General features: G+C 40.7%; 1 protein-coding gene across 31 annotated transcripts in view; it reads left to right on the top strand.

Moving 5' to 3' along the window:
• Nucleotides 1-25,524, top strand: part of DAB1 (DAB1, reelin adaptor protein) — a 372,324-nt gene that overhangs the window by 293,582 nt on the left and 53,218 nt on the right. The window lies entirely within an intron of this gene.

Raw genomic sequence — 25,524 nt, 5'->3', positions numbered from 1 at the left:
TTGGCCTGCATTAAACCCTAAACCCCTTAAATACCATCTTAGTAACCAAGTTATTCAGAACTGACAAGCTGAAAGATTTAGAAATGGTGGCCTGTGTGGAAAAAAACAGACCTCAAAGATGGAAGTGGGCATTTTTTTTCCTAAAAAAAAAACCAAAACACATTTTATGCACAAAATTAAGTGATTTTAATTGCCAGTAGTAGCTGCATAATACAGCCAATTCCCTATGGCCAGTGCTGCTTACGTAAGCTGGGAACCCTGGAATATCAGCATTTAGTTAGCCAGAATTTTATGTTAGGAAAAAATGCTGATGTGACCAAGGCAACAAATTCAGAGAATATTACCCTTCAGGGCTCTTTCTGACAGCTTTTAGAGCTGGATTTTAATTTGATCTGTTGTGTGTGGTGTGCTTTGAGGTATGAGATTTCCATGTGCCAGAATTTTGGTTACTGAGATGTGTTAACTTACTAGTTTACTCACCTCGAGCCTAACAGTAGTGTTAATACTCAGTCATAACTTTGTGGAGAAGGATTCTTTTTTTCCTTGAAAATTTCAGTATTGAATCTGGAATGGCTGTGGTGACAGCACTCTTCCGAATGGTGAAGTTTCACTTCCCAACACAGAAAGGGAACTCGAGCACAGGGTGGTGCAAAGGCTGGCATGGACAGATGGGAAGGATGTGCCAATGGGTTTATCAGGCCATTGCACACTGCAGATCTTTGTTTTGTGTATCAGGCGGAGGTGTGGTGGCTAAAGCTTCACATGACTCTTCTTTAATGTGCTTAACCTTTATACCAAAAGCATTTTTATTCATGTAGCTGGTAAGTATGAAAGGAGATTGGAGCAGGAAGCCATGGCGGAACTCTGCAAATTCTGTAATCACGGTATTAACCTACTTCAGAGACTTAGGATCACTCACTTTGGTGAGGGCCATTGAGGATGTTTTCATCACTCCTGCTTCACTGCCAGATTATGAAACCAAATCTTGTTCACTTTGTGTCTTAAGCCGAAGGCTATGGGGGAAATGATCATTCAGTCTTTGCTGTGCGTGGACAGCCCTGCTCACACAAGAGCAAGGAGCCTTCTGAACCAAGAGCTGGCTATGAAGCCTGTCTGAGCTGGCCCCATGCTGCCCAGGGCACGTTCATGAGGCTGCGTTTCTACCATGCCTCATCTCCTCGAAAGAAGCACCAAGTGGGAGCTGTTTTGAGGCAGCCCAGCTTTCCTTTGCTGATAATTTCCAGTCTAAAGAGACAGCAGCCTGCTGGCAGGTTTTAGCCTCACTCACAATAGTAGGAAGTGGCAACTGCAACATAGAGAAGGAAATTGACACCTTTGCAGCTTAAACATTTTGTTCTGAGCTGTGTTCCAATTACAAAACGTCGCCTCATGAGAAATGAAACGTTCCTCTAGCTGATTTCAATTACGTTTTGTTTTAAAAAGGAGATGTAGGTTTTAATAAGGCTCAAAATGCATAAAAATACTTCGTTTTGACCTTAGTGAAATGAAGAGGGTTTCGCTATTCTTTTTCTATGATGTTCATTTAGAAGTGCTGAACAAGAGTGAAATATTTCAGTTAGATCAAAACACAACGTCAAGATGGAAGTGGCATGAATTGTACCTGCAAACACTGTGGGCTTAATATGATAGTGAAAGCTGAGAAGGATGTAGTGGGTTATAAGTAAAAACAAAGCAAAAGCTTGCCTTATTTAAAGCAGTTGTAGTTGTCAGAAAAAAATAAAAGCCACAGTGTAGAAACCTTATAGGAATTGCAGTGAGTTTAAAAGTACTTGCTTAAAATACTGTGATGTGCTGCAAAATAGACCAAAAGTTCAATTCTGTGGTAGCTCTGTGTTGAATAGGAAGATGGGTGTGAAGCAGGAGACTGCATGGGTCTGGCAATATAGCATCACTTCTCTGGTATCCCATAAAAATCTGTGTGAATTGGGTTCTGCTGGCCAAACTGCTCCATGGATGTCAGCTTTCCAGACACTGTAGTGCCCCATCCCGGATGCCGGCAGGAGAAGGGCCAGCTCTGGGTGCTCACAGCTCTCACAGCAGAGGTGAGTTTGGGTAGGGATATGCTGACGTATTGCTCAGGCAGTATTCTTGACAGGTCCCATTTGTTTTGCCAGTTAAGTGGAAAATCTGACCTGCAAATTGGAAACATTTAGCGAGATAGTGAAATAGATGTGTTCTAAATATATAAGAACCTGCCTGCAAGCAGCAGGAATCTTTAGTCTTTACCTCGGGTGAGTTAGGGCTCGAGAGATAAAGATCTCTGCTGTAGGCTAGATTGCTCTGTGGTGAATAAAAATGATGCTCTGCAATCGGTTTTAAATTGACTTTTGCAGTAGTGTATTCACTGGGAGATGTTCTGATGAATCTGTGCTGCTTGGGTCCTGTTGGAGGTGCTGCAGCGTTCACTGAACTCCAGGCTGAAGTGTGGTGAGATAACACATAGGCAGGAAACCTACACCAAATATCAGTATAAGAACATAGGATGCACATTTGGAATTTTACTGTTGCATTGTTAGGACTGTAGGGTAAAAATGTTGGTTGTTTTTTTCACTGTTGGCCACTGCATCCTGATCAGGACTAGCTGAAATGTGAGGAGAAAGAATTAAGTTCTCCCACCCCAACCCCCCCCCCCACCTTCATTTGGATTTCATGAATCCAGCCTGCAGCACAGCATTCACAGCCCATTGCTCCCCAGTTTTCCTTTATGAGTTAACAAAGAGAGAAGGTGGGAGAAGTGCGTTGATGGCATCACAGCAAACACCAGAAGGCAGCAGCAGGGGCAGCTGCTGCACCTGCACAGATTTGAAGGTGTCAGAGCCTTAAAACACACTTTGGACTCTGCTCACATGAAACTGAGAATTCTGCCCAAGGCAGATCATACAATCATAGAATGACCTGGGTTGAAAAGGACAACAATGATTATCTGCTTTCAACCCCCTGCTATGTGCAGGGTCGCCAACCAGCAGCCCAGGCTGCCCAGAGCCACATCCAGTCTGGCCTTGAATGCCTCCAGGGATGGGGCATCCACAGCCTCCTTGGGCAACCTGTTCAGTGCGTCACCACCTTCTGTGTGATAGAAAGGAAGTTTGGGTTTGAACAGTTCTTGTTAGAAAAAAAAAAAATAATGACTTTGGCAGAAAATTCTCACTTTTTTTGAGAAGGCACAGAGAAATGACTGCAGACTTTTCTGAGGTTTCCTTTTTATGTTTCTTCCATTTTTCTGCTGCTGTGTGGCAGGTATTGGCTGTGTTGTGCTCGAGTTTTAAGAAACTTCTGACAGTCTCATACTTGACTTGTCTTCCCTTGAGGAAAACTGTCATGCTGAGCTGAAAATAGATGTAGCTGGCCCATCATTTCAGGTATTTCCTTGAAGTATTTACAAATATTTATCGGAGTATATCAAGCTCTTCTAATGCTGCACTTTTTGTGTGCTGAGTGATTGCTTTGAAAATATCTAATAATATTTAATTGTCACTCGATGCTTACATCCTCCTCTATGCCAAACATTCCTTGTAGTCTGAGTGCGCCCAAGTGAGATGCACCGGCTTGTAATGCCTGTTGGCTGAGACAGCATCTTCACAAGAGATCCAAATATATGAATAGTCATGAGTATTAAGGATGTGATGTGTTTGATACTTTTCCTGAACTCGTGATGGGATCCACATCAATTTGTTTCTTTTTGAATTGGATTTAGTGGAATGTTCTTGAAAAGGATCTGTTCTTTCTTGCCTTGCAGCTGCCCAACAGTGACTTGGAGAGTATGGGAACTGCATTATCTGTACATACACAGGCGGGAGATATCTCTGGTACAGCTATTATTGCCTCCTTAATTAATTAACTATAGCTCTAAATCAAAATCTGCAGTTTGTGTTGCTGTTGTTTTCTCTCCCTGAGATTAGATGACCTGAAATACAACATTTCAAGTAAATCGTCTTTCAGTGTCTTCGCAATTTGATTTGTTTCACTTTAATTACTGCTCTTTGGCATCATTATAATCTCCTTTCCATTTCTGTCTAAATACAGTTGTTTCTGCAGTGTTTTTTCTAGAGATTGCAGGTAGACAGCAGAGACAGTGATGCCGAATAGAAAATGACAGCGCATCAGCAGCCTCACAAGGATGGGAGGCAATGGTTAGCGCAGCTCAGGAAAGGAGCCAAAGTTTAACTTCTGTGGATTGCTGGAAGGAGGCATTTTGTAATCATGAAACAAAACATCACATGATTATCGAATTTAGAACTTAAACACTGGCCAGGCACCAATCGCATCAATATATTCATTTCAAATGAGGAAATAGATCATTTTCCTGAAATGACAACGGCTATAGTAAGCTGCAACGTTTATTTTCATTTGCTGTGCCCTTGGACCTCCTATTGCTGGGATTTTCTCCACCATCTTGTTAAAACTGTTTTGCAAGAGTACACAGGAAATGTTGCTGGCCAAGTACTGTGGTTGTATACCTGAGTCCTTGAGGCCTTCTGCAAAGCTGGCTCACACTCCATCTCTTTCCTTGTTCTTCATGTATATTCTGACACCATGAGTCCTCCCCAATCCTACTTGTGATCTCATCTGGTCTGAGATTTGCTTTGGAAAAAAATGGACTATCTGCAAATTCTTCCACAATATACCTTCTGTGGAGGTCTCCAGAATTAACCTATTATTTACAATAAGCATCCTCTTGTTACTGTGGAATTGAAAATAACCTGTCAAAAAGATCTTGACAATAGTTCTGAGTTGAGCTCATGCTGAGAATGTTTTCCAGGCATGGCTTAACAATGGCTATGATTTGTAACAATTTGAAGTGCAGCTTTATACACTCTTCCCTATGAAGCCTTCCACTTCTTCTGCACATTGTCTACGAAACCAAGGAAGGTGTGGAGCCTTAAACAAGTTCATAGAATCATAGAATGGCCTGGGTTGAAAAGGACCTCAAAGATCATCTGGTTTCAACCCCTTTGCGATGTGCAGGGTCACCAACCACCAGCCCAGGCTGCCCAGAGCCACATCCAGCCTGGCCTTGAATGCCTCCAGGGATGAGGCATCCACAGCCTCCTTGGGCAACCTGTTCCAGTGTGTCACCACCAAGTTCTCTCTTCTTTGTGATTTGCCCTGTGTTTGCATAGTTGTGAAGTTCTAATGCATGCATGGCTGTAGGATTTGGATTCAGCATAGAAAAAACAGAATTTTCTGACTGGGAGCTGGATGCAGAGAAACAAAATTGAGAGCAATGAGATCTCAACTGCAGAAAAAATGATGATCTGGAAAAAGGTCAAGTACATCAGACCTAAGTGATTGCATGTATTGGGAATACCAACCTGCCTTTTCTTCTGAGCTCTGAGGAGTTTGATCTCTGTTAAGGTCACAATTTGGAGTCTGTGGCTTGTGACATTGGTGTTATTCCATTCCGTGTGGGTAAGATGGTGCCTGCAGGATTGTTTTCTTGTTTTGTTCTCACTGTTGCAGTAAACTGTGAGATAATGGAGAATGTTGAAGGGGTTGAGGAGGCACATTTTTACAGAAAGCTTTGATACAAGCAGAGAGGGTGGAGAAGTTTCAGACTAACCCCTGCTTTACAGGATGCTAACATTGTGCCCAATATCCACAAGGAAGTACAGGAGCTGCTAATGCATACTTAGAGTTTTCCATTGCTGGGAATATTTATGGCATATTTGAACAGAGAACTAGTAGAGATCCTATATACAAATATATAAGTACTGTCTGCGCTGATGGAGCCCTGTCTTTTTATCCTAAATCTCAGAGTACTTTACTGACTTGAAAAATAGATGCAGGAGTCACAGCACGCTGCCTGGAAATCATGGGTGCATTCTGCTTACTGTGAGCAGTGCTGTTTAAAGTTTTAATTTTAGAGCTACTTTGAAAAACCAGAAACGAACCTGCACACATCAGTGATGGGCAATGAATGCAAAAATAATACAGCAATCAGCCACCACAGAAATGCTGCCACCTCAAGAAATGACAGCAATTTACTGTACAGAGCAGTGCAATGCAGCATCATTCTTCATTTTAATATTTGATTTCCAAGATTTGTGTTTGTGATATTTATGACAGATGTAAATCTTCGTAATCCAAAGGGTGTAAAATTAGGGACTGTGCCCTAGAGTGATGCTTTAGTGCTGCTTTGGTAACTCATTGTGGCCTTCCAATATTTGAGGGAAGCATATAAACAGGAGGGGGAATGGCTGTTTGTGAGTGTGGATAGCGATAGAACAAGGGTGATTGGTTTTAAACTGAGACGGGAGGTTTAGGTTGGATATTAGGAGGAAGTTCGTCACCCAGAGGGTGGTGACACACTGGAACAGGTTGCCCAAGGTGGTTGTGGATGCCCCATCCCTGGAGGTATTCAAGGTCAGGCTGGATGTGGCTCTGGGCAGCCTGGTCTGCTGGGTAGCGACCCTGCACATAGAAGGGGGATGAAACTTGATGATCATTGTGGTCCTTTTCAACCCAGGCCATTCTATGATTCTGTGATCCTAAATAGCATCAGAGCCAATGGCAGGAAGTTTTGCTTCCTCCTTATGCATGAGTCTCCCAAATGAGAACGTCTTTAGGTTGTTCTTTCAGATGGTGCGTTAGCAAGTTCTGCAGAAGGAAATGCTGTCTTCTGTACCAAATGATAGCAACAAAACTACATTTTGTCCTCAATGGAGGCATTGTTCTCAGGTTATTGGTCTGTTTTAGTGTTTCAGTGCTGGATAGCTGCACTCTGTGCCTGTGGAAAACCCCTGTTGGTGCCTCTGAACGAACTAAGAAGGTTTTCATTGACTTTCTCATCTCCAGCTTGAGTAAAGCTGTGTTTGACCTCATTGTCACTTAGTTTCGCTGTTGTGAAATTCAATATACTTTTATTTTCCCATGCTCCTGCTTTCGTACATGTGAACGTGAGGATATGCTTCTGTAGAGAGTTTTCAGGATTTCTTTTTGCTTTCCGGTGCTCTGTGAAACCTGTCCTTGGGGCTTTCAACCCCAGAGCAGAGTTTGAGAATCACTTCTTTTGGTGTTTGTCGTCTATTATCAAGGTTACCAACTGACCGGGGGTGACAGCAAAAGAAGATAAGAGTAGTTCTGTGCTGGCTGAGTCCTGCTTTCTCTTATGGGGCTTATTTAACATCTGATAATGAGATTGAGCTGGTCTCACAACTTTTCCATTGGTAAGAACATGCATGCATTTGAATCCTTCCTCTCTGTCTGGCTTCCTTCTTCACAGAACCTATGGGAATCTTTCATATTGTATTAAATGAGTTAATTAGTGGTTAAAATTATTTAAGAGATAGCAGTTTGAAAGTCATGTATTCTTAGGAAGCCAGCTTGCAAAACTAAGGATGGGTAAGGGATGAATGACAGAGGAAGTAAAAAAAAAAAAAAAAAAGCATTAAAAAAAGCAAACAACACAATAAAAGTCTTTGCCTGGTAAGCTGCTGTTTCACAGCAGAAATGTGGAATTGATGGTGCCTGATGATGAACAGCCAGAGCCATATATTTCTCCTCTTCAGGAGCATAATGAAGGTCTTAGGTTAGAAGACAAACCACAATGACATTGATTAAAGGTACCCTAGGGAACCTTCCTATACATAGGGCAAAATATATAACTCTATATTTACTTTTACATACAACTATATATTTACTTTTCCATTTGAGCCAGTGCAATGGTTGGGAAAATCATGGTGAATATTTGTTGTTAAGAAAATAAAGTGAAAAAAAGGTTATCCTTCTTTGGCTCAAACGAACTCTATGTTGTTCAGTCAGATAATACTCAGGATACTTTTCACCTGAAAGAAATGCAGCAAACTGATGTCAAGGAATACGGGAATATTGGTAGTTTTGATGGCTCCAGAGGATGGCTGGAACCATTGGAAGGGCTGAAGTTGAATGCTATAAACTTCCTAATGCAGTCATGGGCGACATTGTTTGCAGATACCACTTAGACTCAAATCATTGCCTTAAATGAGTCTAAACAATAGCAGAAAATGAATTTCATATATATTTTTTTCATATAAATTATTATTACTGTGAGAATTGAAGGTTCTTGAGAAATCACAGAGTTAGGAGCTGGGCTACTGAGAGGTAGGTAGGTATTCCAGGTAGGTAGATAGGTCCAACTGCAAGGCAAGAAGTCGTTCTTAATCTCTGCCCTATAAAAGCTGATGGTTTCTTCTTATCTTTTCCCAGTGACTGTACAGTGAAGTTGTGTTTGCCCATTGACAAAATTGCCATTATGCTATAGAAAAATAGCCGAAAAGGTGGTAGGCAGGGGAAAGGCATGAGACCTTGGGTTAGATTAGGGGGAGGAAAAGTCATCTGTGGGCACTTGTGCTCTATGCAAGCGGACTGTGCAGATATGGAGATGAGTACAGGCAGCAAAACTACAGTCAGTGAATGAGAGTTACAGGTGGTTGTAAATTGAAGGGCACTGGTACTGGACAGGAGCTCCTGCAGCTGCTGCAGAAGTCACTGCACTTCTCTCTGTGTAGCACACCTCTGTGCTTCTGCACCTTGAAGTCAGCACGTGGGACTTTTTTTTTGCAGCGTCTCATTACCGTTTTCTTCTCCTCCACAGTCATTTTCATCAGCCAGCATTGTTGGGTGCAGCTCTGAAATGCTAAGTGCTGATTTCAGCACGGTGAGCAGCTGCGTGCTCGACGTGGTGCAGGAGGGAAGCCTCAAGAGTCACGTGGAATTCAGCGCTCGGAGCAGAGGCACACTTTGACCTTCACTGGTTAACCTTGTTAGTCAGTAGATCTGCGCTGATTCACTATTAATAAGCTGGCCTGCAGAACCTATTTATAAACACAGATGTGCCAAAAGTAAAGCAGCAGTGCCTGCTGTGGTGCGCAAGTGCATAGGTTGCTCCAAAAGTAATGCTTCCTATTTATATCCCTGGAAACTACTACAGATATAAAGAGCACAATAACACTGTTTGATAGAGCAAATTCTCAGCTACAAAATGCTATTTTTGTCATATACACCACCATTAGTTGTGCGTTTCTGCCAGCGCTGAAAGAGAGCCAGGACTGGCAGTCAGGGATCAGAGCTACCCCAAGCAGGCCGTGCCCCGAGCAGGCTGCTGCCTAATGGAAAACATTGGAGGCAATTTGGAGAAGGCTTAAATTAAACCCAATCATTCACGGCAGCCCTGAGCGTGGACAAGCTCTGTGCAGATATGTTGAATTCCGTCTGCTGCAAAAATAGTGCTAGCACCAATACTGTGAGCAGGAAGCCTCTTCCACCCCTTCCATGTTTGGTTCTTGGGTCTTCCATTCCTTCTTTTTTTATATCATCTGTTTCTTCTCACTTTGAAGAATTTTTCACTGGATCTAAAATCTAAAGACTTGAAGTGCATGCAGTTGTAATTTTACTTCTTCATATATACTTAGGAGGATGTAATCCCACTGCTAGCTAACCATACAATATTAGTGATGACACATTCTCCTGTGCAGGGTTGTAAGTGATATTTATTTATGAAAGATGGGGAAAAGGGATGGATATTTGACTTGTTTCAGTGAAAGTACCAATATGCTGTTCAGTATATTAACCCCATCATCTGAATTTGAGTCCTTCTCTCTTAAGGTCTTAGGACTAGAAAGAGATTAGGAAGACTGAAGAGAGTCGCTCAATATTCTGTTGTGCTGAAATGACAGGCAGGCAGTCTTGCTTTATACAATGCTGTCTTCCTGTGTAGAGCAATTAGTGTTAATATGGCAATGATAATCATTTCTATAAATTATTCTTAATTAACTATTTATATAATAAGATACTTAAGGATCCGTGTTTAATGGTTCTGTGGGCTTTTTCCCCTGCTGATTGTTTTCCCTATATACTTCTTTTCTGCTCAGCGTTAACCATGTGATATACAGACTTTGCATTTGATATAGATGATCAGTAATTAACACAGAATGCTGCAGAGATAATCTGGTAACAGGTGGGTTCCTTCCTTTGGTTGTGCTATTAATGCCAACAGCTATTTTTTCAGTGTTAGAATCAAGCTCTCCTTACCCTGTATTGTGGGGCCAGCAATCCTGAACATAGGATCATTAAGATTTGAAAAAGATCAAGTCATACCATCAACCCAACCCCACCATGCCCACTAACCATACACCCTCAGTGCCACGTCTCCATGGTTCATGAACACTTATGGGACTGGTGGGAATGGTGACCTCACCACCTGCCAATATGGTGGTCATCCCACTGTTTTCAGCATGTGGCAATACGCCCCTCTGCCCTTCAGATCACAGAATCAATAAGGTTGGAAAAGACCACTAAGAAGATAATCTAGTCTGCTGCCATCATTGGCTTCTTTTCCTTGTGCACACACAAAGCATATACCAATACTTTATGTACATAATCAGCCTAACTAACTGTATACTGCCTAATATAAAGTGCACGTTTTCCTTTTTAGTATGGTTTATGTTTATTGCACACACTGCATTGTTTTATGCGTGCAGTGTGCTTATTGAATGTGTGCTTTAGTCAGAGAGATTTTATATTCCATTCTTAGCATCGTTAGTGCTGTTTTCCTAACCAATTTTCATCAGGCTGTAGTTTAGTTTAATTCACTTTGTTATTTTGCAGAGCAGTTCCTATCTGTTGGACTTTCTTTCTGTTTCTTTTAAAAACACCTGTATCCAAAAACAGTGAGAACCTCAATATTTTTAGCTTTGTTTCTCTTTTTTTCTGACTTGCTCGGAGCATCATTATGTTAATATGCAGATATAATATAACATGCCCCATCCCTGGAGGCATTCAAGGCCAGGCTGGGTGTGGCTCTGGGCAGTCTTGTCTGGTGGTTGGTGACCCTGCACATAGCACGGGGTTGAAACTAGGTGATCATTGTGGTCCTTTTCAACCCAGGCCATTCTATGATCATAGGATTTCTGTAAGGCAGCCAATCAGTTAAAGCCAAATACTGATAGCTTTACGAGTCAATGAGCACCTCAATTCATCAGTAGTCACAGTCAAATTAATACTGAAGTAGGCATATGAGGACCTCATCCTTTGTTTGCCTTTAGTGAAGGTGCTTTTGCAATATGTTAATTTGCATTGCGTGCAGAGTGAGTGTAATTTTCAGAGCTCTTATTTTTAGACCTATCTAAAATTCAGGGTCAAAGATCTTACAGAAACTGGTTTGCTTCAGCTCGTCTACAGAATATGGAAAGTTCAGTCAAGTGCTAGGATTTATTCTAATTAGGTAGCACTGATTAACTTTATGTTCTGTCTGTTCACTTAGGAGGTAGGCATTTCACTATTTTGGTTTATTTTCATGTATATGCAGCTTAGGGCTTTGGATGTAAATAAATGTAACTGCATGACTAGAACAGAAAAAATAACTTTAGCCTAATCAAGCCTAAATTGTCTGCATTAATAAGACCTACAATAATTAAGATACTTTGCAAAAGTGATAAGCTATTCGTATTCAATCCATTGCATCCTTAGATTTTTGCTACATAGGCTTTTCTTTCAAAGCCTGAAAGAAGTGGTGGTAAGAAATATTTACACTAATGGTGAGCTCTAATATATGTGAGAGCAAATAATTGGAACTTCAAGACATGATATTTTGGGAAAAGAACAGATAATTACTATTTATTTGTTTTCCCCTCAGCTGCAGCATGTCAAGAAAAAAGTAGCTAATATGAATTACGCTTCCTTTAGTGCTGATTACTGTGGGAACACTTCATCAGAAGTAGTTTTCACTGCTGCAAAAGCATTCATCCAAATGCTCTTGGTGATCAAATGAAAGGAGCTGAGAGCCAGAAAGTCTGTGCTGGTCCTTGCCATGCAGCCAGAGAAGGCAAGTCCTGAGCTGACCCGATATGTTACCCAGACCCATTGTGCTGGGGCAAGTCCCATTTACGGTGGGCTTCATCTGTTGGAAATGGATCAGTACCTATAAGCTAGATCTAAGCAAGCACAGATGTGTTGGTTTGGGGTAGATTGAAAGCAGAACTCAGGGCCGTATCTCTCAAGAATACTGCTCCTGTCTCTGTTCTGGTTTACAGGAGTATTCTTGATGGTGTTTTAGCACTTGTACTGTGTTTGTGTATGTATATATATATACACACACTTGTATATATACATACTATACTACCATGTCTCGCTTTGGTTCTTGGGGTAGGGCACAGTTAGGGGAAGTCTGAGTTTAGGTTGGTTAGGGTTAGGTTGGCTGTCTGTTGGAATATAAACTTTTATTAAAATTTATGGAATAATGAACAGGTAAATGTTTCTTGTAATCAAGGTGGATTAAATTACAGTCAGAAAGGTGTCCCTGTTCTCACAAGCCCATCACAACCTTGCTATCATCTCATATCCCTCCAGCCTTTCCAGGATGGTTTATTGGCTCAGCCTGTTCCCCACATTATTACTCTAGACAAAGGACTTTGTGGAGGGAACATCTTGTCTAAGGAAAAGGGATTGAGCTCGAGAGTTCCACCCTTCTTTTAAATTTTGTCACCACCAAAAAGATGAGATGATTATGATGATTGTGCTACTGCCCTTTTATAAAGTAATCCAGTGATTACATGAGTAGGAGGTAAGAAAACCATTAGGATCATCAGTTCTCTAAAGTTTTTATTATTTTATTTATAGCTACTTATAAGGATGAGTACTGAATATCTTAGTTATTACATTTCAGGAATCAGTAGTTTTTGTGGGGACTTTTATGTCACTGATACTATAATTAAAATAAATAAATAAATAAACCCTTGACCACTTCATATAATTAGAAGTTCTTTATTTACTCGTTCACAGAATGCCCGCTTACACCCCGACTGTCAGCCCACACCTATCTCTTTTTTAAGGGAAAATGTCTTTGCTACTGCAAGCAGATAAATTAATCATAATTGGGTTGTTCTACAGAACACACTCCTAGGGATAAGGAAGGTCTAATATATTTTTTTTAATTTTTTAATTTTTTTTTTTTCAAATAGGGGAACTTAAATTACTTAGGGGACTACTTAGCTTCCACTGCAATTAGATTAATGTAGGAGGAATCTTGATTTATTTCCAGAGATGAATATATGTTTCTAGGTCAGTGACTCTATTTGGAACAAAAGATCGTAAGGTTTTCTAAAATAAATCAAGCGTAGTGTTAGGTGTGCTACTTCCCACTTGAATTGTGGTTTAGTTTTCATATGATTATCTTTTGCCCTTTTCTTGAGAAGTGGTTTGAGACTATAGGTGCTAAAGTTCAGAAGTAATAAATGGATTAGGAAAGAGAGGGAGTGGTAATAAAATGATCCTTGTTTTCTTTATCAGAGGGCTGATGTCAGTCACTCAGAACCAGAAGCCAGGAAGGTGAATTCACTTGAAAGTTTATTTCTACATAAAATAAGTGGGCAAGTGGGGTATGTAAGAGCAAATGAGGGCTGGGTTTGGAGAGAGCAGGATGAGGCTGCTCTTCATAGGGTGTGTGATTTGAACTGTAGCTTTGGGTCAGGTGCTCAAAGTTCAGAAAGCAGTTGGGCAAGATCAATGAATTAAATATATAGATATGTATCTATATCAGAGGCCACTAATTTGCAACACTGCTATCCTGGTCAGGATGGACTACATGGGCCACATAGGAATTAACTTCTTGGAAGTTAAATTAGAAAGAAAATGAAAAGAAATGGGAAAGAAAATGATACTCCAAAGTCCAGGTTCATCCCACCAAATTTAAGGGACTTTAAGCTGATATGTCTGACAGAGAATCTTGATTACCTTAGCATCCCTCTCAGAAAGTGGATCTCCGAATCTTAACTTAGGTTTTGGCTTAATATGGGATGCAATGCAAGGCTGAAAATTAAGTAACATGTCTTGTGGAAAAATATCCTCTGGCGAACTGTTAGATGTAAATTTTGAGGGTGTTGTATGTCTCTTTGCTAGTTAAAAAAGAGTTTTCTTTCCCAATAAATGCTCAGTATGATAAACTTTCTTCCTGATATCTAATCCACACAGGGGGGTTTATGGTAAATGTTGGTTTAAAAAGCAACCCCACCCAATAAAAACACCCCAAACATTCCTCCCCTGAAAATGCTTTGTTTAGTCCTTCAACACCAAACTGTGAAGCTGTCTGTTCCCTACCTGCTGCCACTTACAACCACTTCTGAGTGCAGTTTCAAAGATTGGTGACCAAGCTAATGACCAAACAGTATGTGAATTTACAGCCCAATGGGTAATTGTTTTGTATGGGCCATGTATTGTATTCTACATGTAAACAGTCACTGGCAATAGTCATGCACAGTAAAATGGAGAGTATTCTGAGGAGTGTTCTATGTTGCAGCTCAGAAGCAGAGAGCTCTCTGTTGTGTTTCAGCTTCCGAAGTTTTTTATAAGGTGACCTGTTACATATAAACATGGTTTATCTTCATTGACAATAATGCATATGCAATTGTCGGCTGAATACTAATCCTGAAATATAGTTTGGGCTGTTTTTGTATTCATGATAGATTTTATGAACCTTTTTCATTGCTGGTGATGTCAGCAGAATCTTTCTATTGAATTATGGATTAGACATTTAATCAAGGTCTGCACACCATTACACAAGTCTCTTCTCTGTTTTCTTCTGAAAAATGAGATTTGCAAAAAAGAATAGATTCATAGTGCAACTGAGTGAACTCCTGATGAATAGAATTCAACTTTGCATCTCGTATCTCTGTCTAACAACAAGCAGATAGAAACCAAGGGATGCAAGTCCAGCGATCATTTCTACTGAAAGCCAATGGTACTTTCAACGTCAGGAAGGAAGTAAGGCAAAATTCAGAATCATTTCTGCTGACTCTGATGCACTGTTTTGGAGTTGTTCGTGCAGGTGTTAGTTTTAAAGCATATGTTTGTCCTGGTGTTGCTTTCCTCAGCATCTTGAATCACAGTTGAGAAGCGACTGCACGACCAGCTCAGGACCACCGGGTTCTGTGGTTCAGTAATTACATCTGTTTTTCTTCCAAATTGTTTTTGTCCAACTGCCTTTTAAAACCATTTCTATGAGTTGCTAGGATACATTTCTATAAATGGAAACTGTTTACACAGCCTCAACATGATGAATCTTTGTATTTCACTTATTTCTTGCCAAGGCTTCATTGTAAGGCACTGCTGAAGTTTACTAAGCTCTAGAAATTGTCATATAATCCCGTTTCTTTGTTTGTTATAATCAGAGAAATACACAGCTGATTAAATGAGTCTTGTTTTGTCTACTATTATTAACTCTTTTGAACTCTGCAGTGCCATTATTCCCCAGTATGTTCAGTCAGCTCAATCCTGGCTAAGGCACCACTTCGCCAGCCAATAAACGAATCCTACTGCACAAAGTGAAACTGACAAGTCGACCTTTCCTCCACTTGTGCATTTACGCACTGTGTTTTAAAAATGAAATTCAAGGTATTTTAGTCTGCTTACCAGCTTGGGAAGATATCAGTAGCCATCAATTCTTGGATTTTGTGAAAAGAAATGTGTTTTACTGGCTTACGTGTAGAATCCTTGGAACGTGCTACAGTGCTGGTCTTCTGCTACTCTGGAGCATATGTGTCCAACCCACTCGTTTTACAGTTTTGTTGGCCTCTTTTTTATGTTCTAATGAAAAATATAAATGAAAAGAAAATTTTGTTACATCTGTACTTTAACTGCGTTGTGTATTTTATATGTGGCCCAAGACGATTCCTATTCGCTCAGTGTAGCCTGGACAAGCCAAAAGGTTGGGCACTCATGCTCTAGAATTTGCCTTTGAATTCCATGTGGGTTCACATTTCCCACGTCAGCACAGTTGGACCTTGGTTGAAGGGTGGAGCAGCTGGGTTCCCCTGGGATACTTCATTCAGGTGGCCATTGCCTGATTTTTGAGATTTGTGAAATAGATGAGATCTGATCACTTGAAATGAAGCCAAACTCAAAAAAAAAATGGTTCTAAGGATCAAGCTTTGCTTATCTTACCCCATCTGCTGTAACTCCTTGTGCTATGCTAATGTTGGATTTCCTAAAATATGAAGGATTTTTTTGTATATCAGTAATTTTTAACCATAAAATCTGTATGGTAGAAATATTTTTTCGACATCTGAATTCCAATTTTGATCTGCCATTTCTGGCTCAGTTTTGATGTTTTTAATGTCAAAGACATTTTATTTTTGTTGTATCGTGTAGGAGAGTGACTGAAGAAAAGTGCTGGCCTTTAAATTTTAGAAGAGTTTTTCTTAAATGATAGTTCTGAGATTAGTCTTATTAGTGACTGTTGTGATTCTCTCAAGCCAGTCCAATGGGCAGTTAGGTAATTGCTATGGGTAGAATCAACAATCAGATTATATTGAATGCCTGCAGACTACCAAAAGGCCTAAGGGAAAGCTATTAAGATGAAACAAAATATAGCATTTAAATCATCACATGAGAAGCAGCCTCACAAAGGGAACACAGATTGTGGTTTGATTACCCCTGCAGAAGGACATTTAGAAAATTAATATTAGAACATTGGTAATTGAAAGCATTTAATAAGAATGAATGCCCTCCTTTTATCTATGATTAGAAAGGTCTTTGACAAAACATAGCTGTGTGTGTATGTGGTTCCTCAAGCAAATATGGGAAGTAATATGCTCAGGTCTTTGTATAGCTCCTACAGGTGTCAGAGAAGTAAACTTGCAAGGGCAATGTAGAGCGTCTTAATGGTTCACAGTGGCCAAAACCGTGCATTTAATAGCTGTGTGGTTGATGAATTACAGAGTTCCAGCATCTAATAATTGTTTCAGATGTAACCTCTCTGTCTTTCTATCATGGTTGTTCAAAGGCAACCTGAAGGTTTGTTAATATTCAGAGGTGAAAGAGGATCAAAAGGGCACGTATATCTTTCTCAATTGGCTGGGGACAAGTTCTTAACTGCAGAAAGTTAAAGCCATTCCTTCCAGGAGACTTTCCTGCAATAGACCTGAAAGCCTCTGATCTGCTAATTGTTCCTGTCTTTATATGACCCAACAGTCACAGATGGCCTTGGCTGGGTAATGGACTTTTCCATCTCTGTGTTACTGCAGGATTTTTACCTCCAGCTTTTCATCCCAGGTTGGTGTCATTCCAAATCTCTCACTGGAGCAGGAGTTTCCTTGGGAAACCAAATTAAAAGAGGAAATAGAAACAGTTCTGTTAATGCCTAGTATGTTACAAAGGGAAAACATGATCCGCGTCTCTGGATGACTGGAGTGTTTGAAGCTGTGATAACCCAGTTGTTAGCAACGATAATTTAGATGTAACTTTTTTTTTTTTTTTTTTTTTGAAACGTAAGTAAGTATGACTTATTTGAAGTATGTTGAATTAGAAAACTCATGAATAAATATTTTGACATAATCAGAATTATATGGCTAGAAATTGACCTACTTTGCATGACAGATGCTTGAGAATCCCCTAGCTAATAGCACACTAACCTGGCATAGCAATGCCTTATCTTATAATTCACTAAGCTTCATACAGACATTAAATTATTTGACACTTCTTTATTTTTCATGGAGATTAGACATGGTCAATTTTGTTTGTAAATGAATAACTGACAGGCAAGTTCTTGAGAGGGCCTTGGGTTGCAGTCCTAAAGAGGACTCGTGTATCACTCAATCTACTTTTAGCGTGGCCTCACAAAATGCTGCCATGTTAGAAATAGCCTGAACAGCTTTATGGTGCCAGTGATCAAAGAACTGGAGTCTCACACCAAGTAGACAGAAGATGCTCTTCTAAAGATAATCAGAGCTGCACAAGAAATAATAATGTTTTGGAAGTCTGGCAATATTTTAATGATATAAATAGATTCTATTTCTCTCCCTGAGGCTGTTCTTAATGCCTGTGTTGATTTCAGCAGACTGATTTTATCTGCATGTCCTTAAAGTTAATAGGACAAGAATTTTGCACCAGTTAAGTTAATATAAAACTCCTCCTTTGGAGTTTATATGGATTTTTATTTTTTCTATCATCTTCCCGTATTTTAAAATACCAATGCAGGTGATGAAGCCGTTTAGGTTCGCTTTGCATAGGATATAGTTTTCAGGCTCCATAAATTTTTGTTGTTCAGTTCTAGCACAATAAATGGTAGTGCATTTATTGCTTTTTCTTTTTAATAGGAGAAAGGTAAGTATCTTGGGCCCATTTCTGTGAAGAGAACCTTCACCTCTTTTATGTAATTCATGCAATGAAGAAATCAATCAAATCAATCAAAATCAACATCATTAGCTCCTCTTCTCTCTTCTCAGTTGTTTTCTCCATTTTGAAAGAGCTTCTGTAGACAAAATCAACTTTGTTCACACTTCTTTTCCCACAGCCTTCAGAGGAATATGACTTTGCTGTCCCGTAATGAACTCTTATTACCACAAGGGTAGTAGAAATACACATATAATTTTGGCAAATATATTCTCTTTTAGGCCTTCAGTGGGGACAAACTGAGGTGCAAGTCCTGCTCTCTAGCTTGGTTTACTCTAACAACGTAAAACTTCCTATAAATAGGTCAAACTGTGCCTTTGACACCCACATATCTCTCAACAAAGATAAGATGTGGCCATCCTTCAGGTTACCTGTCAGCAGATAGAGTCTTGGGAGCACTAAGGAGTCAGCACCAAAGCAGAGACCTTCAGGAACTGCTCAGCTTTGGAATGATGGTGGTTTCCTGCCCTCATGTAGATACTGTAGGTACTGATCTTCAAGAGCAGCAAATCTGTTAAACTGTTTAACCTTGTAGAAATTCTGGTAGCACAAAGCAGTTGGATTTGGCCTTTTGCCTGTTTCCATTTGCGCACCACCAACACTTTTTGGTTTCAACCATCATGGGTGAGGTTGGCAGGAACCTTGTGCCCTTACAACCCAACTTGCTCTTGAAAAATGGCCCAAGCTTTTCCAGGTTGAATAATTTCCTTTCCTGTTACTTGAAGTGGGTTTTGTTGTTATTGGGGGTTATTGTTGTATTTTTATCACTTTTCTGCTAATTCTTTAACTCTTAATTTCCTGACCAATGCCCCCAAATCTTGATGGTTGGTGCCTGAGTCGTGTGGGTCCAGAAACAAGAGCTGTCCTGGTGTGCTGATCCTCCATGGTGCCACGCACGTGAGTGGCACAAACCCCAGTTCCTTACCTCTGGAATTCATTCTGGCACAGGGGTGTTTCACTTCCTATTAACTTTTTGCCATGGGGTGATTGCCTGCAGTAGTCTTTTCATTTCTGCCTCCTGCTGCCACTTTGACAATAGGAGCAGCAGCAGGAGGCAAAAATGAAAGGACCAGATTGAAAGAAGCACTTTGCCACTGTTGTAATTTTGAAATTGATGGTGTTTTTTAGCCCAAAGTCTCAGGAATAAAGCTGCTTTTCTCTTTGCCTCCCATTGTTTTTCCAACAGGGAGAGACATTCTCTGATGTTGCAGAGGCAGTGGGAAGCCAAAATGAAAATAATTTTCTCCCTGAAACGTTGGATTGCATAAAGTGAACAATTTCAAGAGGGAAATAGCATTATGTTTTCTTGTTGACTGCCATGTGGTGAATACTGGTATTTCCGTTTGCCCATGGAAAATAAATAGCAGCTGCTTTTCTTACTGAATTAATGTCATCATAGAATATTTCCTATAAATCTACTGACTGTGCATTTTTAGCATCTCATTTTTGTGCTTTCCCTTTTTCTGCACTAGAGAAGGCCTTGTAATGTGGGTATCTAATTTCCTCCAGAGGCCATGTGCTGTCTTTAATGGCATGGTCTTGGACCCAGCTTTTTCAGCCAGAGTTATTGGTCTGCGCAGTGCAGAACTGTACTTTATGCCCATATCATTGGGATGACCATTAAACCCAGACATAATTGTCAGTATCACTTATACCATAGTAAGTCAAGTGCAGAGTAGTCCTGCAGGTTGACATTGGTGTCAGGGAAGGGCTTCTCCTCTTCTTGGCACTGAGGATGCCATGCCTTGAATACTGTGTTCAGTTTTGCACCCCTCATTCCAAGGAAGTCATTGAGGAGCTGGAGCCTGCCCGAAGAAGGGCAACGATGCTGGTGAAGGGTCTGGAGAACAAGTCTCGGAAGGAGCAGCAGAATGAACTGGGATGTTTTAGCCTGGAGTAGAGAAGATCCAGGGGAGATATTCCAGTTCTCTACAACTACCTGTTGTTGGCTGTAGTGAGGTGGGAATCAGTTTCTTCTGTGAAGCCACAAGTGATGGGACGAGAGGGCAAGCCATGCCAGGGGAGGTTTAGGTTGGATATTAGGAAAAAAATATTTTCTGAATGGGCTGTGAAGCATTGGAACAGGCTGCCCAGGGAAGTAGCTGACTTACCATCCCTGGAGGTGTTTAAAGGACACACAGATATGGTGCTTATAGACATGGTTTCATGTTTTAGTGGTGGACTTGGTAGTGCTAAGTATGAGGTTGGACTTGATCACCTTACGCCTCTTCCAACCTAAATGATTCTATGATTCAGTGGGGTGAGTTGAGCTTCATAGCAGACCATGGAGGAGTGCCTTGTGCTACCTCTGAGACTGATGTTCCCAGGGAAGGAAGTGCTCTGCTTTTGGTGATACATTGCTTGCAAAGGTGAGCCAAGTCAGTCAAAGGACAGAAGCATGGAATCTGCAGAACAATCTGCAGATATTCAGCCTTCTATGTTTACCTATTTCTGTGGGTGTACATAGTGCTGATGTATCACGAGACCACACTGTGGACAAGAGAGACTGAATTGTAGATCAGTGACTGGATTTGTCCTCCTGCTTTAGTTGTTTGGGGCTACTGCTCTTTTCTTTGGTGACTTTAATGTATGCAATTGAATAAATTGTTCTCTTATTGAACATGTGAGAAATTTGGGAAGGCTAATCAGAGCATAACCTTTTCTTAGCTTGCTCTTTTTACAGTCTTGGAGAATTAACATTTATCTTTTGGCAGCACAAGTATTTGGCCTTTGTAGGAAGCGAACTGATTCTCCACCCTTTTTCTCTCGTCATACATAACAAAAACTAAATTCTTGGATAGACTCATCAACAGAATGCATTTATATGCTTTGAAGTGTAAATTGTGAATTTATGTGTCTCAATGTAACTTTGGGGCACTGGGTGTAAGTGCATGTCTGTGTCCTGGATTAGTCACAGCCTAATTAAAATTGTTCCTGCAAATCACATTCTTAAAGTCAGATACAGGTAGACTGTAGGAGTAAAGAGAGTCAGGTGAATTCAGCAGCTCTGCAAATCTTGCTGCCTCTTCACACACCAGAATGTTCATTTAAAGGCTGATCTTTGAATGATCTTTTTTTTTTCCCCTGGTTTCGGCTACATTTCAGAGGCCATGGGGAAGTTTGGAAGAAGAGGTAATTGCAATTCACTTTCCACTTCCCCAACCAGTTCAGATTTGGCTGGGAAACGACACATAATTTCACAGCACCTTTCGAAACGGCCTCTCCTTGCTGCTCTGAAGTTCCTTTATGGGGATGTTTGGCAGCAGATTCTGTCTGCTGGCTGCTTTGGTTGGCCATATTAGTGCAGACATAATGTGTACCTTTCTTTTCAAAGTATCTGGCTTTTACTATGCACCTGTAAAACTGTTTGCTCGTTAACACTAATGAAAAATTACTGTAAAATCAATCACAGCAATGCAGAGATGGAGCAAACATTTTCAGTCACCTTTAATCAAAGTTGTTTGTCTCAGAAAGACGCAATTCCATACTGAGATGGGTAAGGGATGAACTGGTTGATGACCCTGTGTTCCCAAGGGCTACATTTACTTGACATTTTGATGTCTACTTGATTTAAACATTTGCCTGAGCTTGAGTTGAAACACTCAGTGAACAAAGTTTGCTGAGCTGTCTTCTGTATTTTAAGAAAGAAAAGCCACAGAAAACTCTCTTCTTCCATCCCCTCTGGTTGTGCTTCAAGCCTAATTTTTATTCTCAATGACTTAAGCAGAAAATGGACCACCAACTTCTCCTCGCTTCACTTTTGTCCATTCCCTAGAGCTCGCTGAGCAAGGCTACTACCTCAAAATGAAGTTTTATTGCAGTGTCGTATTTCAGTTTATAGCAGAATTTGGGGTTTTAGCTGCTTCTGCAGCCTGTGGAAAGACGCCTTACAAAATGGCTTTCGGAGATTTATGAAGACTTGCACAGCATGGAGGCTGAAAGGAAGTTTAATTACATTCAGCTTTTGGTCATTTCTGTGTCTGACGATGTGCCCATACGCTGTCATCTCAAAGACCATCTAAGAAAATAAAATTGATCAGTGAGCCTTCTGGCTAAATCTAAAATGAGTGCTTTGTCATCTGCCCATGGAGCGTGTGTGCTCAGTCACTGTCAGCTCCGGCATGCTCACCCCAACCTCTCTAGCACTGAGATTTGTCCAAAAGTTTAATCAAACGTTATTTTATTCTGAGGCCTTCTCTGTAAATAATTGAATTCTTCTCTTGACATACTCACACATAATTCCTTGCACTATAAAGAAATAATTTAATCTATTCCACTCAACCATTTTGCTTTGGAGGCAGTAAAATGTCCATCTTGTTTTGTACTATCTAGTGTAGATACAGCATGTTAAGATAAAAACTTGGCAGGCACAGTTGCTGTCACCTTGTGAATGACATCTCTGCTCATAAAGCTCTGATCAGAGACGGCAAATACTATGGAAACATCTTATTTATTTATATAGTAAACTTGGTTCCGCGAGTGGGGCTGTGTAGGTATCTTTGAGCACTGTAATTCACAGGCTAATGGTGCCAGGAGCCATAAAGTCTCTCAGTTGGAGGTTACAGTATATAGCAGTGCTGAACAATTGGGAAATACTGCTGAGATGATAGTCTGAATGATGATTGAGTTTTCCTGGAGAGCCTTTATCTGTGTTTAAAATTGGAGGCAATGTTTTTAAATTTAACCATAATAGGAGTTCATTGAGCCTACAGAGTGGTTTCCATTTCACCTCTTTAAATGGTTTATTATTTTCTCAAAAATTATTCTCTGTGTTTGCACTTGAGACAAATGTTTGCACTGTTGTTGGAATTGGGCATTTTACCTTTTTCTGAGCAGAAGCACCAGCAGAGCAGCAGGGAAGTTTCTCCCTTCATGCCCAGTGAGGAGGCTCATGTGTCCCACCAGCACTGCCGGACAGGGCAGCCCACAGGAGGAGGTGGGATTCTGGGCAGAAAGAGACTTAAAAGCTAGCTTGATGAGGCTTTATGTTCTCATACCTTGCAACATTGCTTTCTTAATGAAATACTTCCCAAGAGGGTTCTGAAGTTGTCCCTTCAGTGTTAGCTAGGCAACATAAAACTAGAATCATAGAATCTTCAGGGTTGGAAAAGGCCTCCAAGATCCACAAGCCCAACTGATCCCACCATGCCTACTGACCACATCCCTCAGTGCCACATCCCCACGGTTCTGAAACACCTCCAAGGGTGGTGAGCCCACACTCCCTGGGAAGCAGTGCCAGTGTATCACTGCTCTTTTGGAAAACAAGTGCTCCATTTGAGGTACTTCAGACCTTTAACTGTATCACTCTGGAGTGGTGAGAGGGCAAGTTTCCCTCCATCACAAGAGTTTTCTACAGGATTCTACATAGAGAAGAGGTTCTTACATTAGATTAACAGATGGGAGGAGGATTTGGACATGTATTTCTTTGTTTAATTTAAACATCCTAGGTAGAATTGCTGCTGTCTGTTACAGTTGTGTTCCCAAGGTGCCATGGTCTCACCAACAAGTCCCAGTTTCTTTTTGGATGCTGTGCATTGGAATTACGGTTCTGTGCAGCCATTGAGGATAATGTGCCATCAAGGGAGAGGAGCCTGAGCTGCTCATGGCTCTTTCATGAACTGCTGCTCAGTGGCTGCTGTACTGAAAGGTACATATAATTATGTGTGAATATTTTCTCTTTAACACCTACTTATGAACTTTTTTTTTTTCTTCTTCCTGGGGAAATCTGTAGTTGATTAAAATTACCATGAATTTTCTTAGGTAATTGCTACCAAATGAAGCTGCATGCAGTGTGTGTATGCGTATGTGCAAATACATGAAAGTATGGATAAATATATATGTAGAAATTGAGGCACAGCTAATGGGAAACATCTCTCACTGAGCAATTAATTCATGGCTCTCCAGCCTGTGCCATGTCTTGGAGGTCACTCTGCACTGCAGTGTTTTGCGTTCTCCTCTGCATCAGTGCTATAAAAATGCTAATTGTCCCCATGAAGATGTAGGTTGTTTATAAGCACGAGTGTGATTGTTTTGCAGCCCTGTGAGATCTAAGGCGGTGTTATTTCAGGTTTGTAATTTGAATGTGTGATGAATACAACTTTGACAGTTTATTAGTTAGAAAAAAAAAAAAAAAACAACAACAACAGACACTGGTGTGTCGTTCTTCAGCAAATTGATTGCCAGGAGCATGTTATTGACTTTGGTGATAATATCATTATATATTTTACGGTCATAAAATCAAGAAATTCAGACTATGCCCTGAGGGCTTCACACATTTAAATAAAGGATATAGCCATTTCCAGGGCTATTGGTTTAGATTGCTGGATGCTGTGAAGAATACGTAGTATGTTAGAAGAGCATGCAGGCAAAGCAACAGTGCGCTTATTGCTGCGGTGCCTTGGTTTGTTTTCTTCTTCTGCTTGTGAGATACCCTTACTTACAAGTCCTCTGGGTTGCTCAACATGTTGGCATATTACTGCACTGCTGGCTCAATGCTTTGTGGGGCTGAGAGCTGTGACAGCCTGGCCTTGGACTTGTATTGAGGTGAAGGTGAGCCGTCTTCAGGCATTCTACCCAGGCTGCTCAAAGCTGGACTTTCTGCCTCACTTTCCTCTCGGTCTACATAAGAAGGCTTTGAGAACTTGTTTACTGTCACCTTGGGGTTGAATGTACTTGAGGCACTTGGGTTGAGTATTTTGGGTTTGGGGTTCAAGTCTGTCTGTAGCTTGGTGAAGGTATCTTAAGGGCATATGGCCTTGGATAAAAATGATTGAATGTATTTAGAACCTCATTTATTACTTTTACAGTAGATTTATTGAGATTGATAAAGTACCCTAAACCTTCTGCGATGGGAAGCCTCTCTGCTTCAGCTGCCAACACAGGACCACATTGTGTCACAGCACTCCAGGGATTTGTGGTGTTCTTAGGATTGCACAAGTCCAAGTGCAAAGCTACAACCCTGCAGCAAAGGCCGTGTTTGCTGCTTGGACATATGTGGCTTTGAGGGGAGCAGTGACATATAGAGGAGTAGATACAATAGTCTCTCAGACATTTACATTTAAAGCACCTCTGAGGATCACAAATCCATATGCTGCAAACAAAACATTTATTTGCCTATGTCAACGGTGGCATGCTTTCTAATGAACAGTGATCACCTTTCTAAATTGAGTTTGTGTGATGTTGTTGTTAGTGTTCTTTTTGCTTTTGCATTCATTTCTCAGTGCGGGGCCTGAGCATGAATTCTGGTTTCCTTCTGAATGGTGCGATGCTTGTGTTTGGTTGCAAACAAGTGCTTGAGATATTTGGTTCATGAAAAGCAATTTGTAAAGGAGTTTGAGAGCAAATTGTTGGACAGTAACCATT

The sequence above is a fragment of the Gallus gallus genome, chromosome 8 (genome assembly GCF_016699485.2).
Source record: "Gallus gallus isolate bGalGal1 chromosome 8, bGalGal1.mat.broiler.GRCg7b, whole genome shotgun sequence".
Taxonomy (NCBI): domain Eukaryota; kingdom Metazoa; phylum Chordata; class Aves; order Galliformes; family Phasianidae; genus Gallus; species Gallus gallus.
This window is presented reverse-complemented; position numbering and strand designations above follow the sequence as displayed.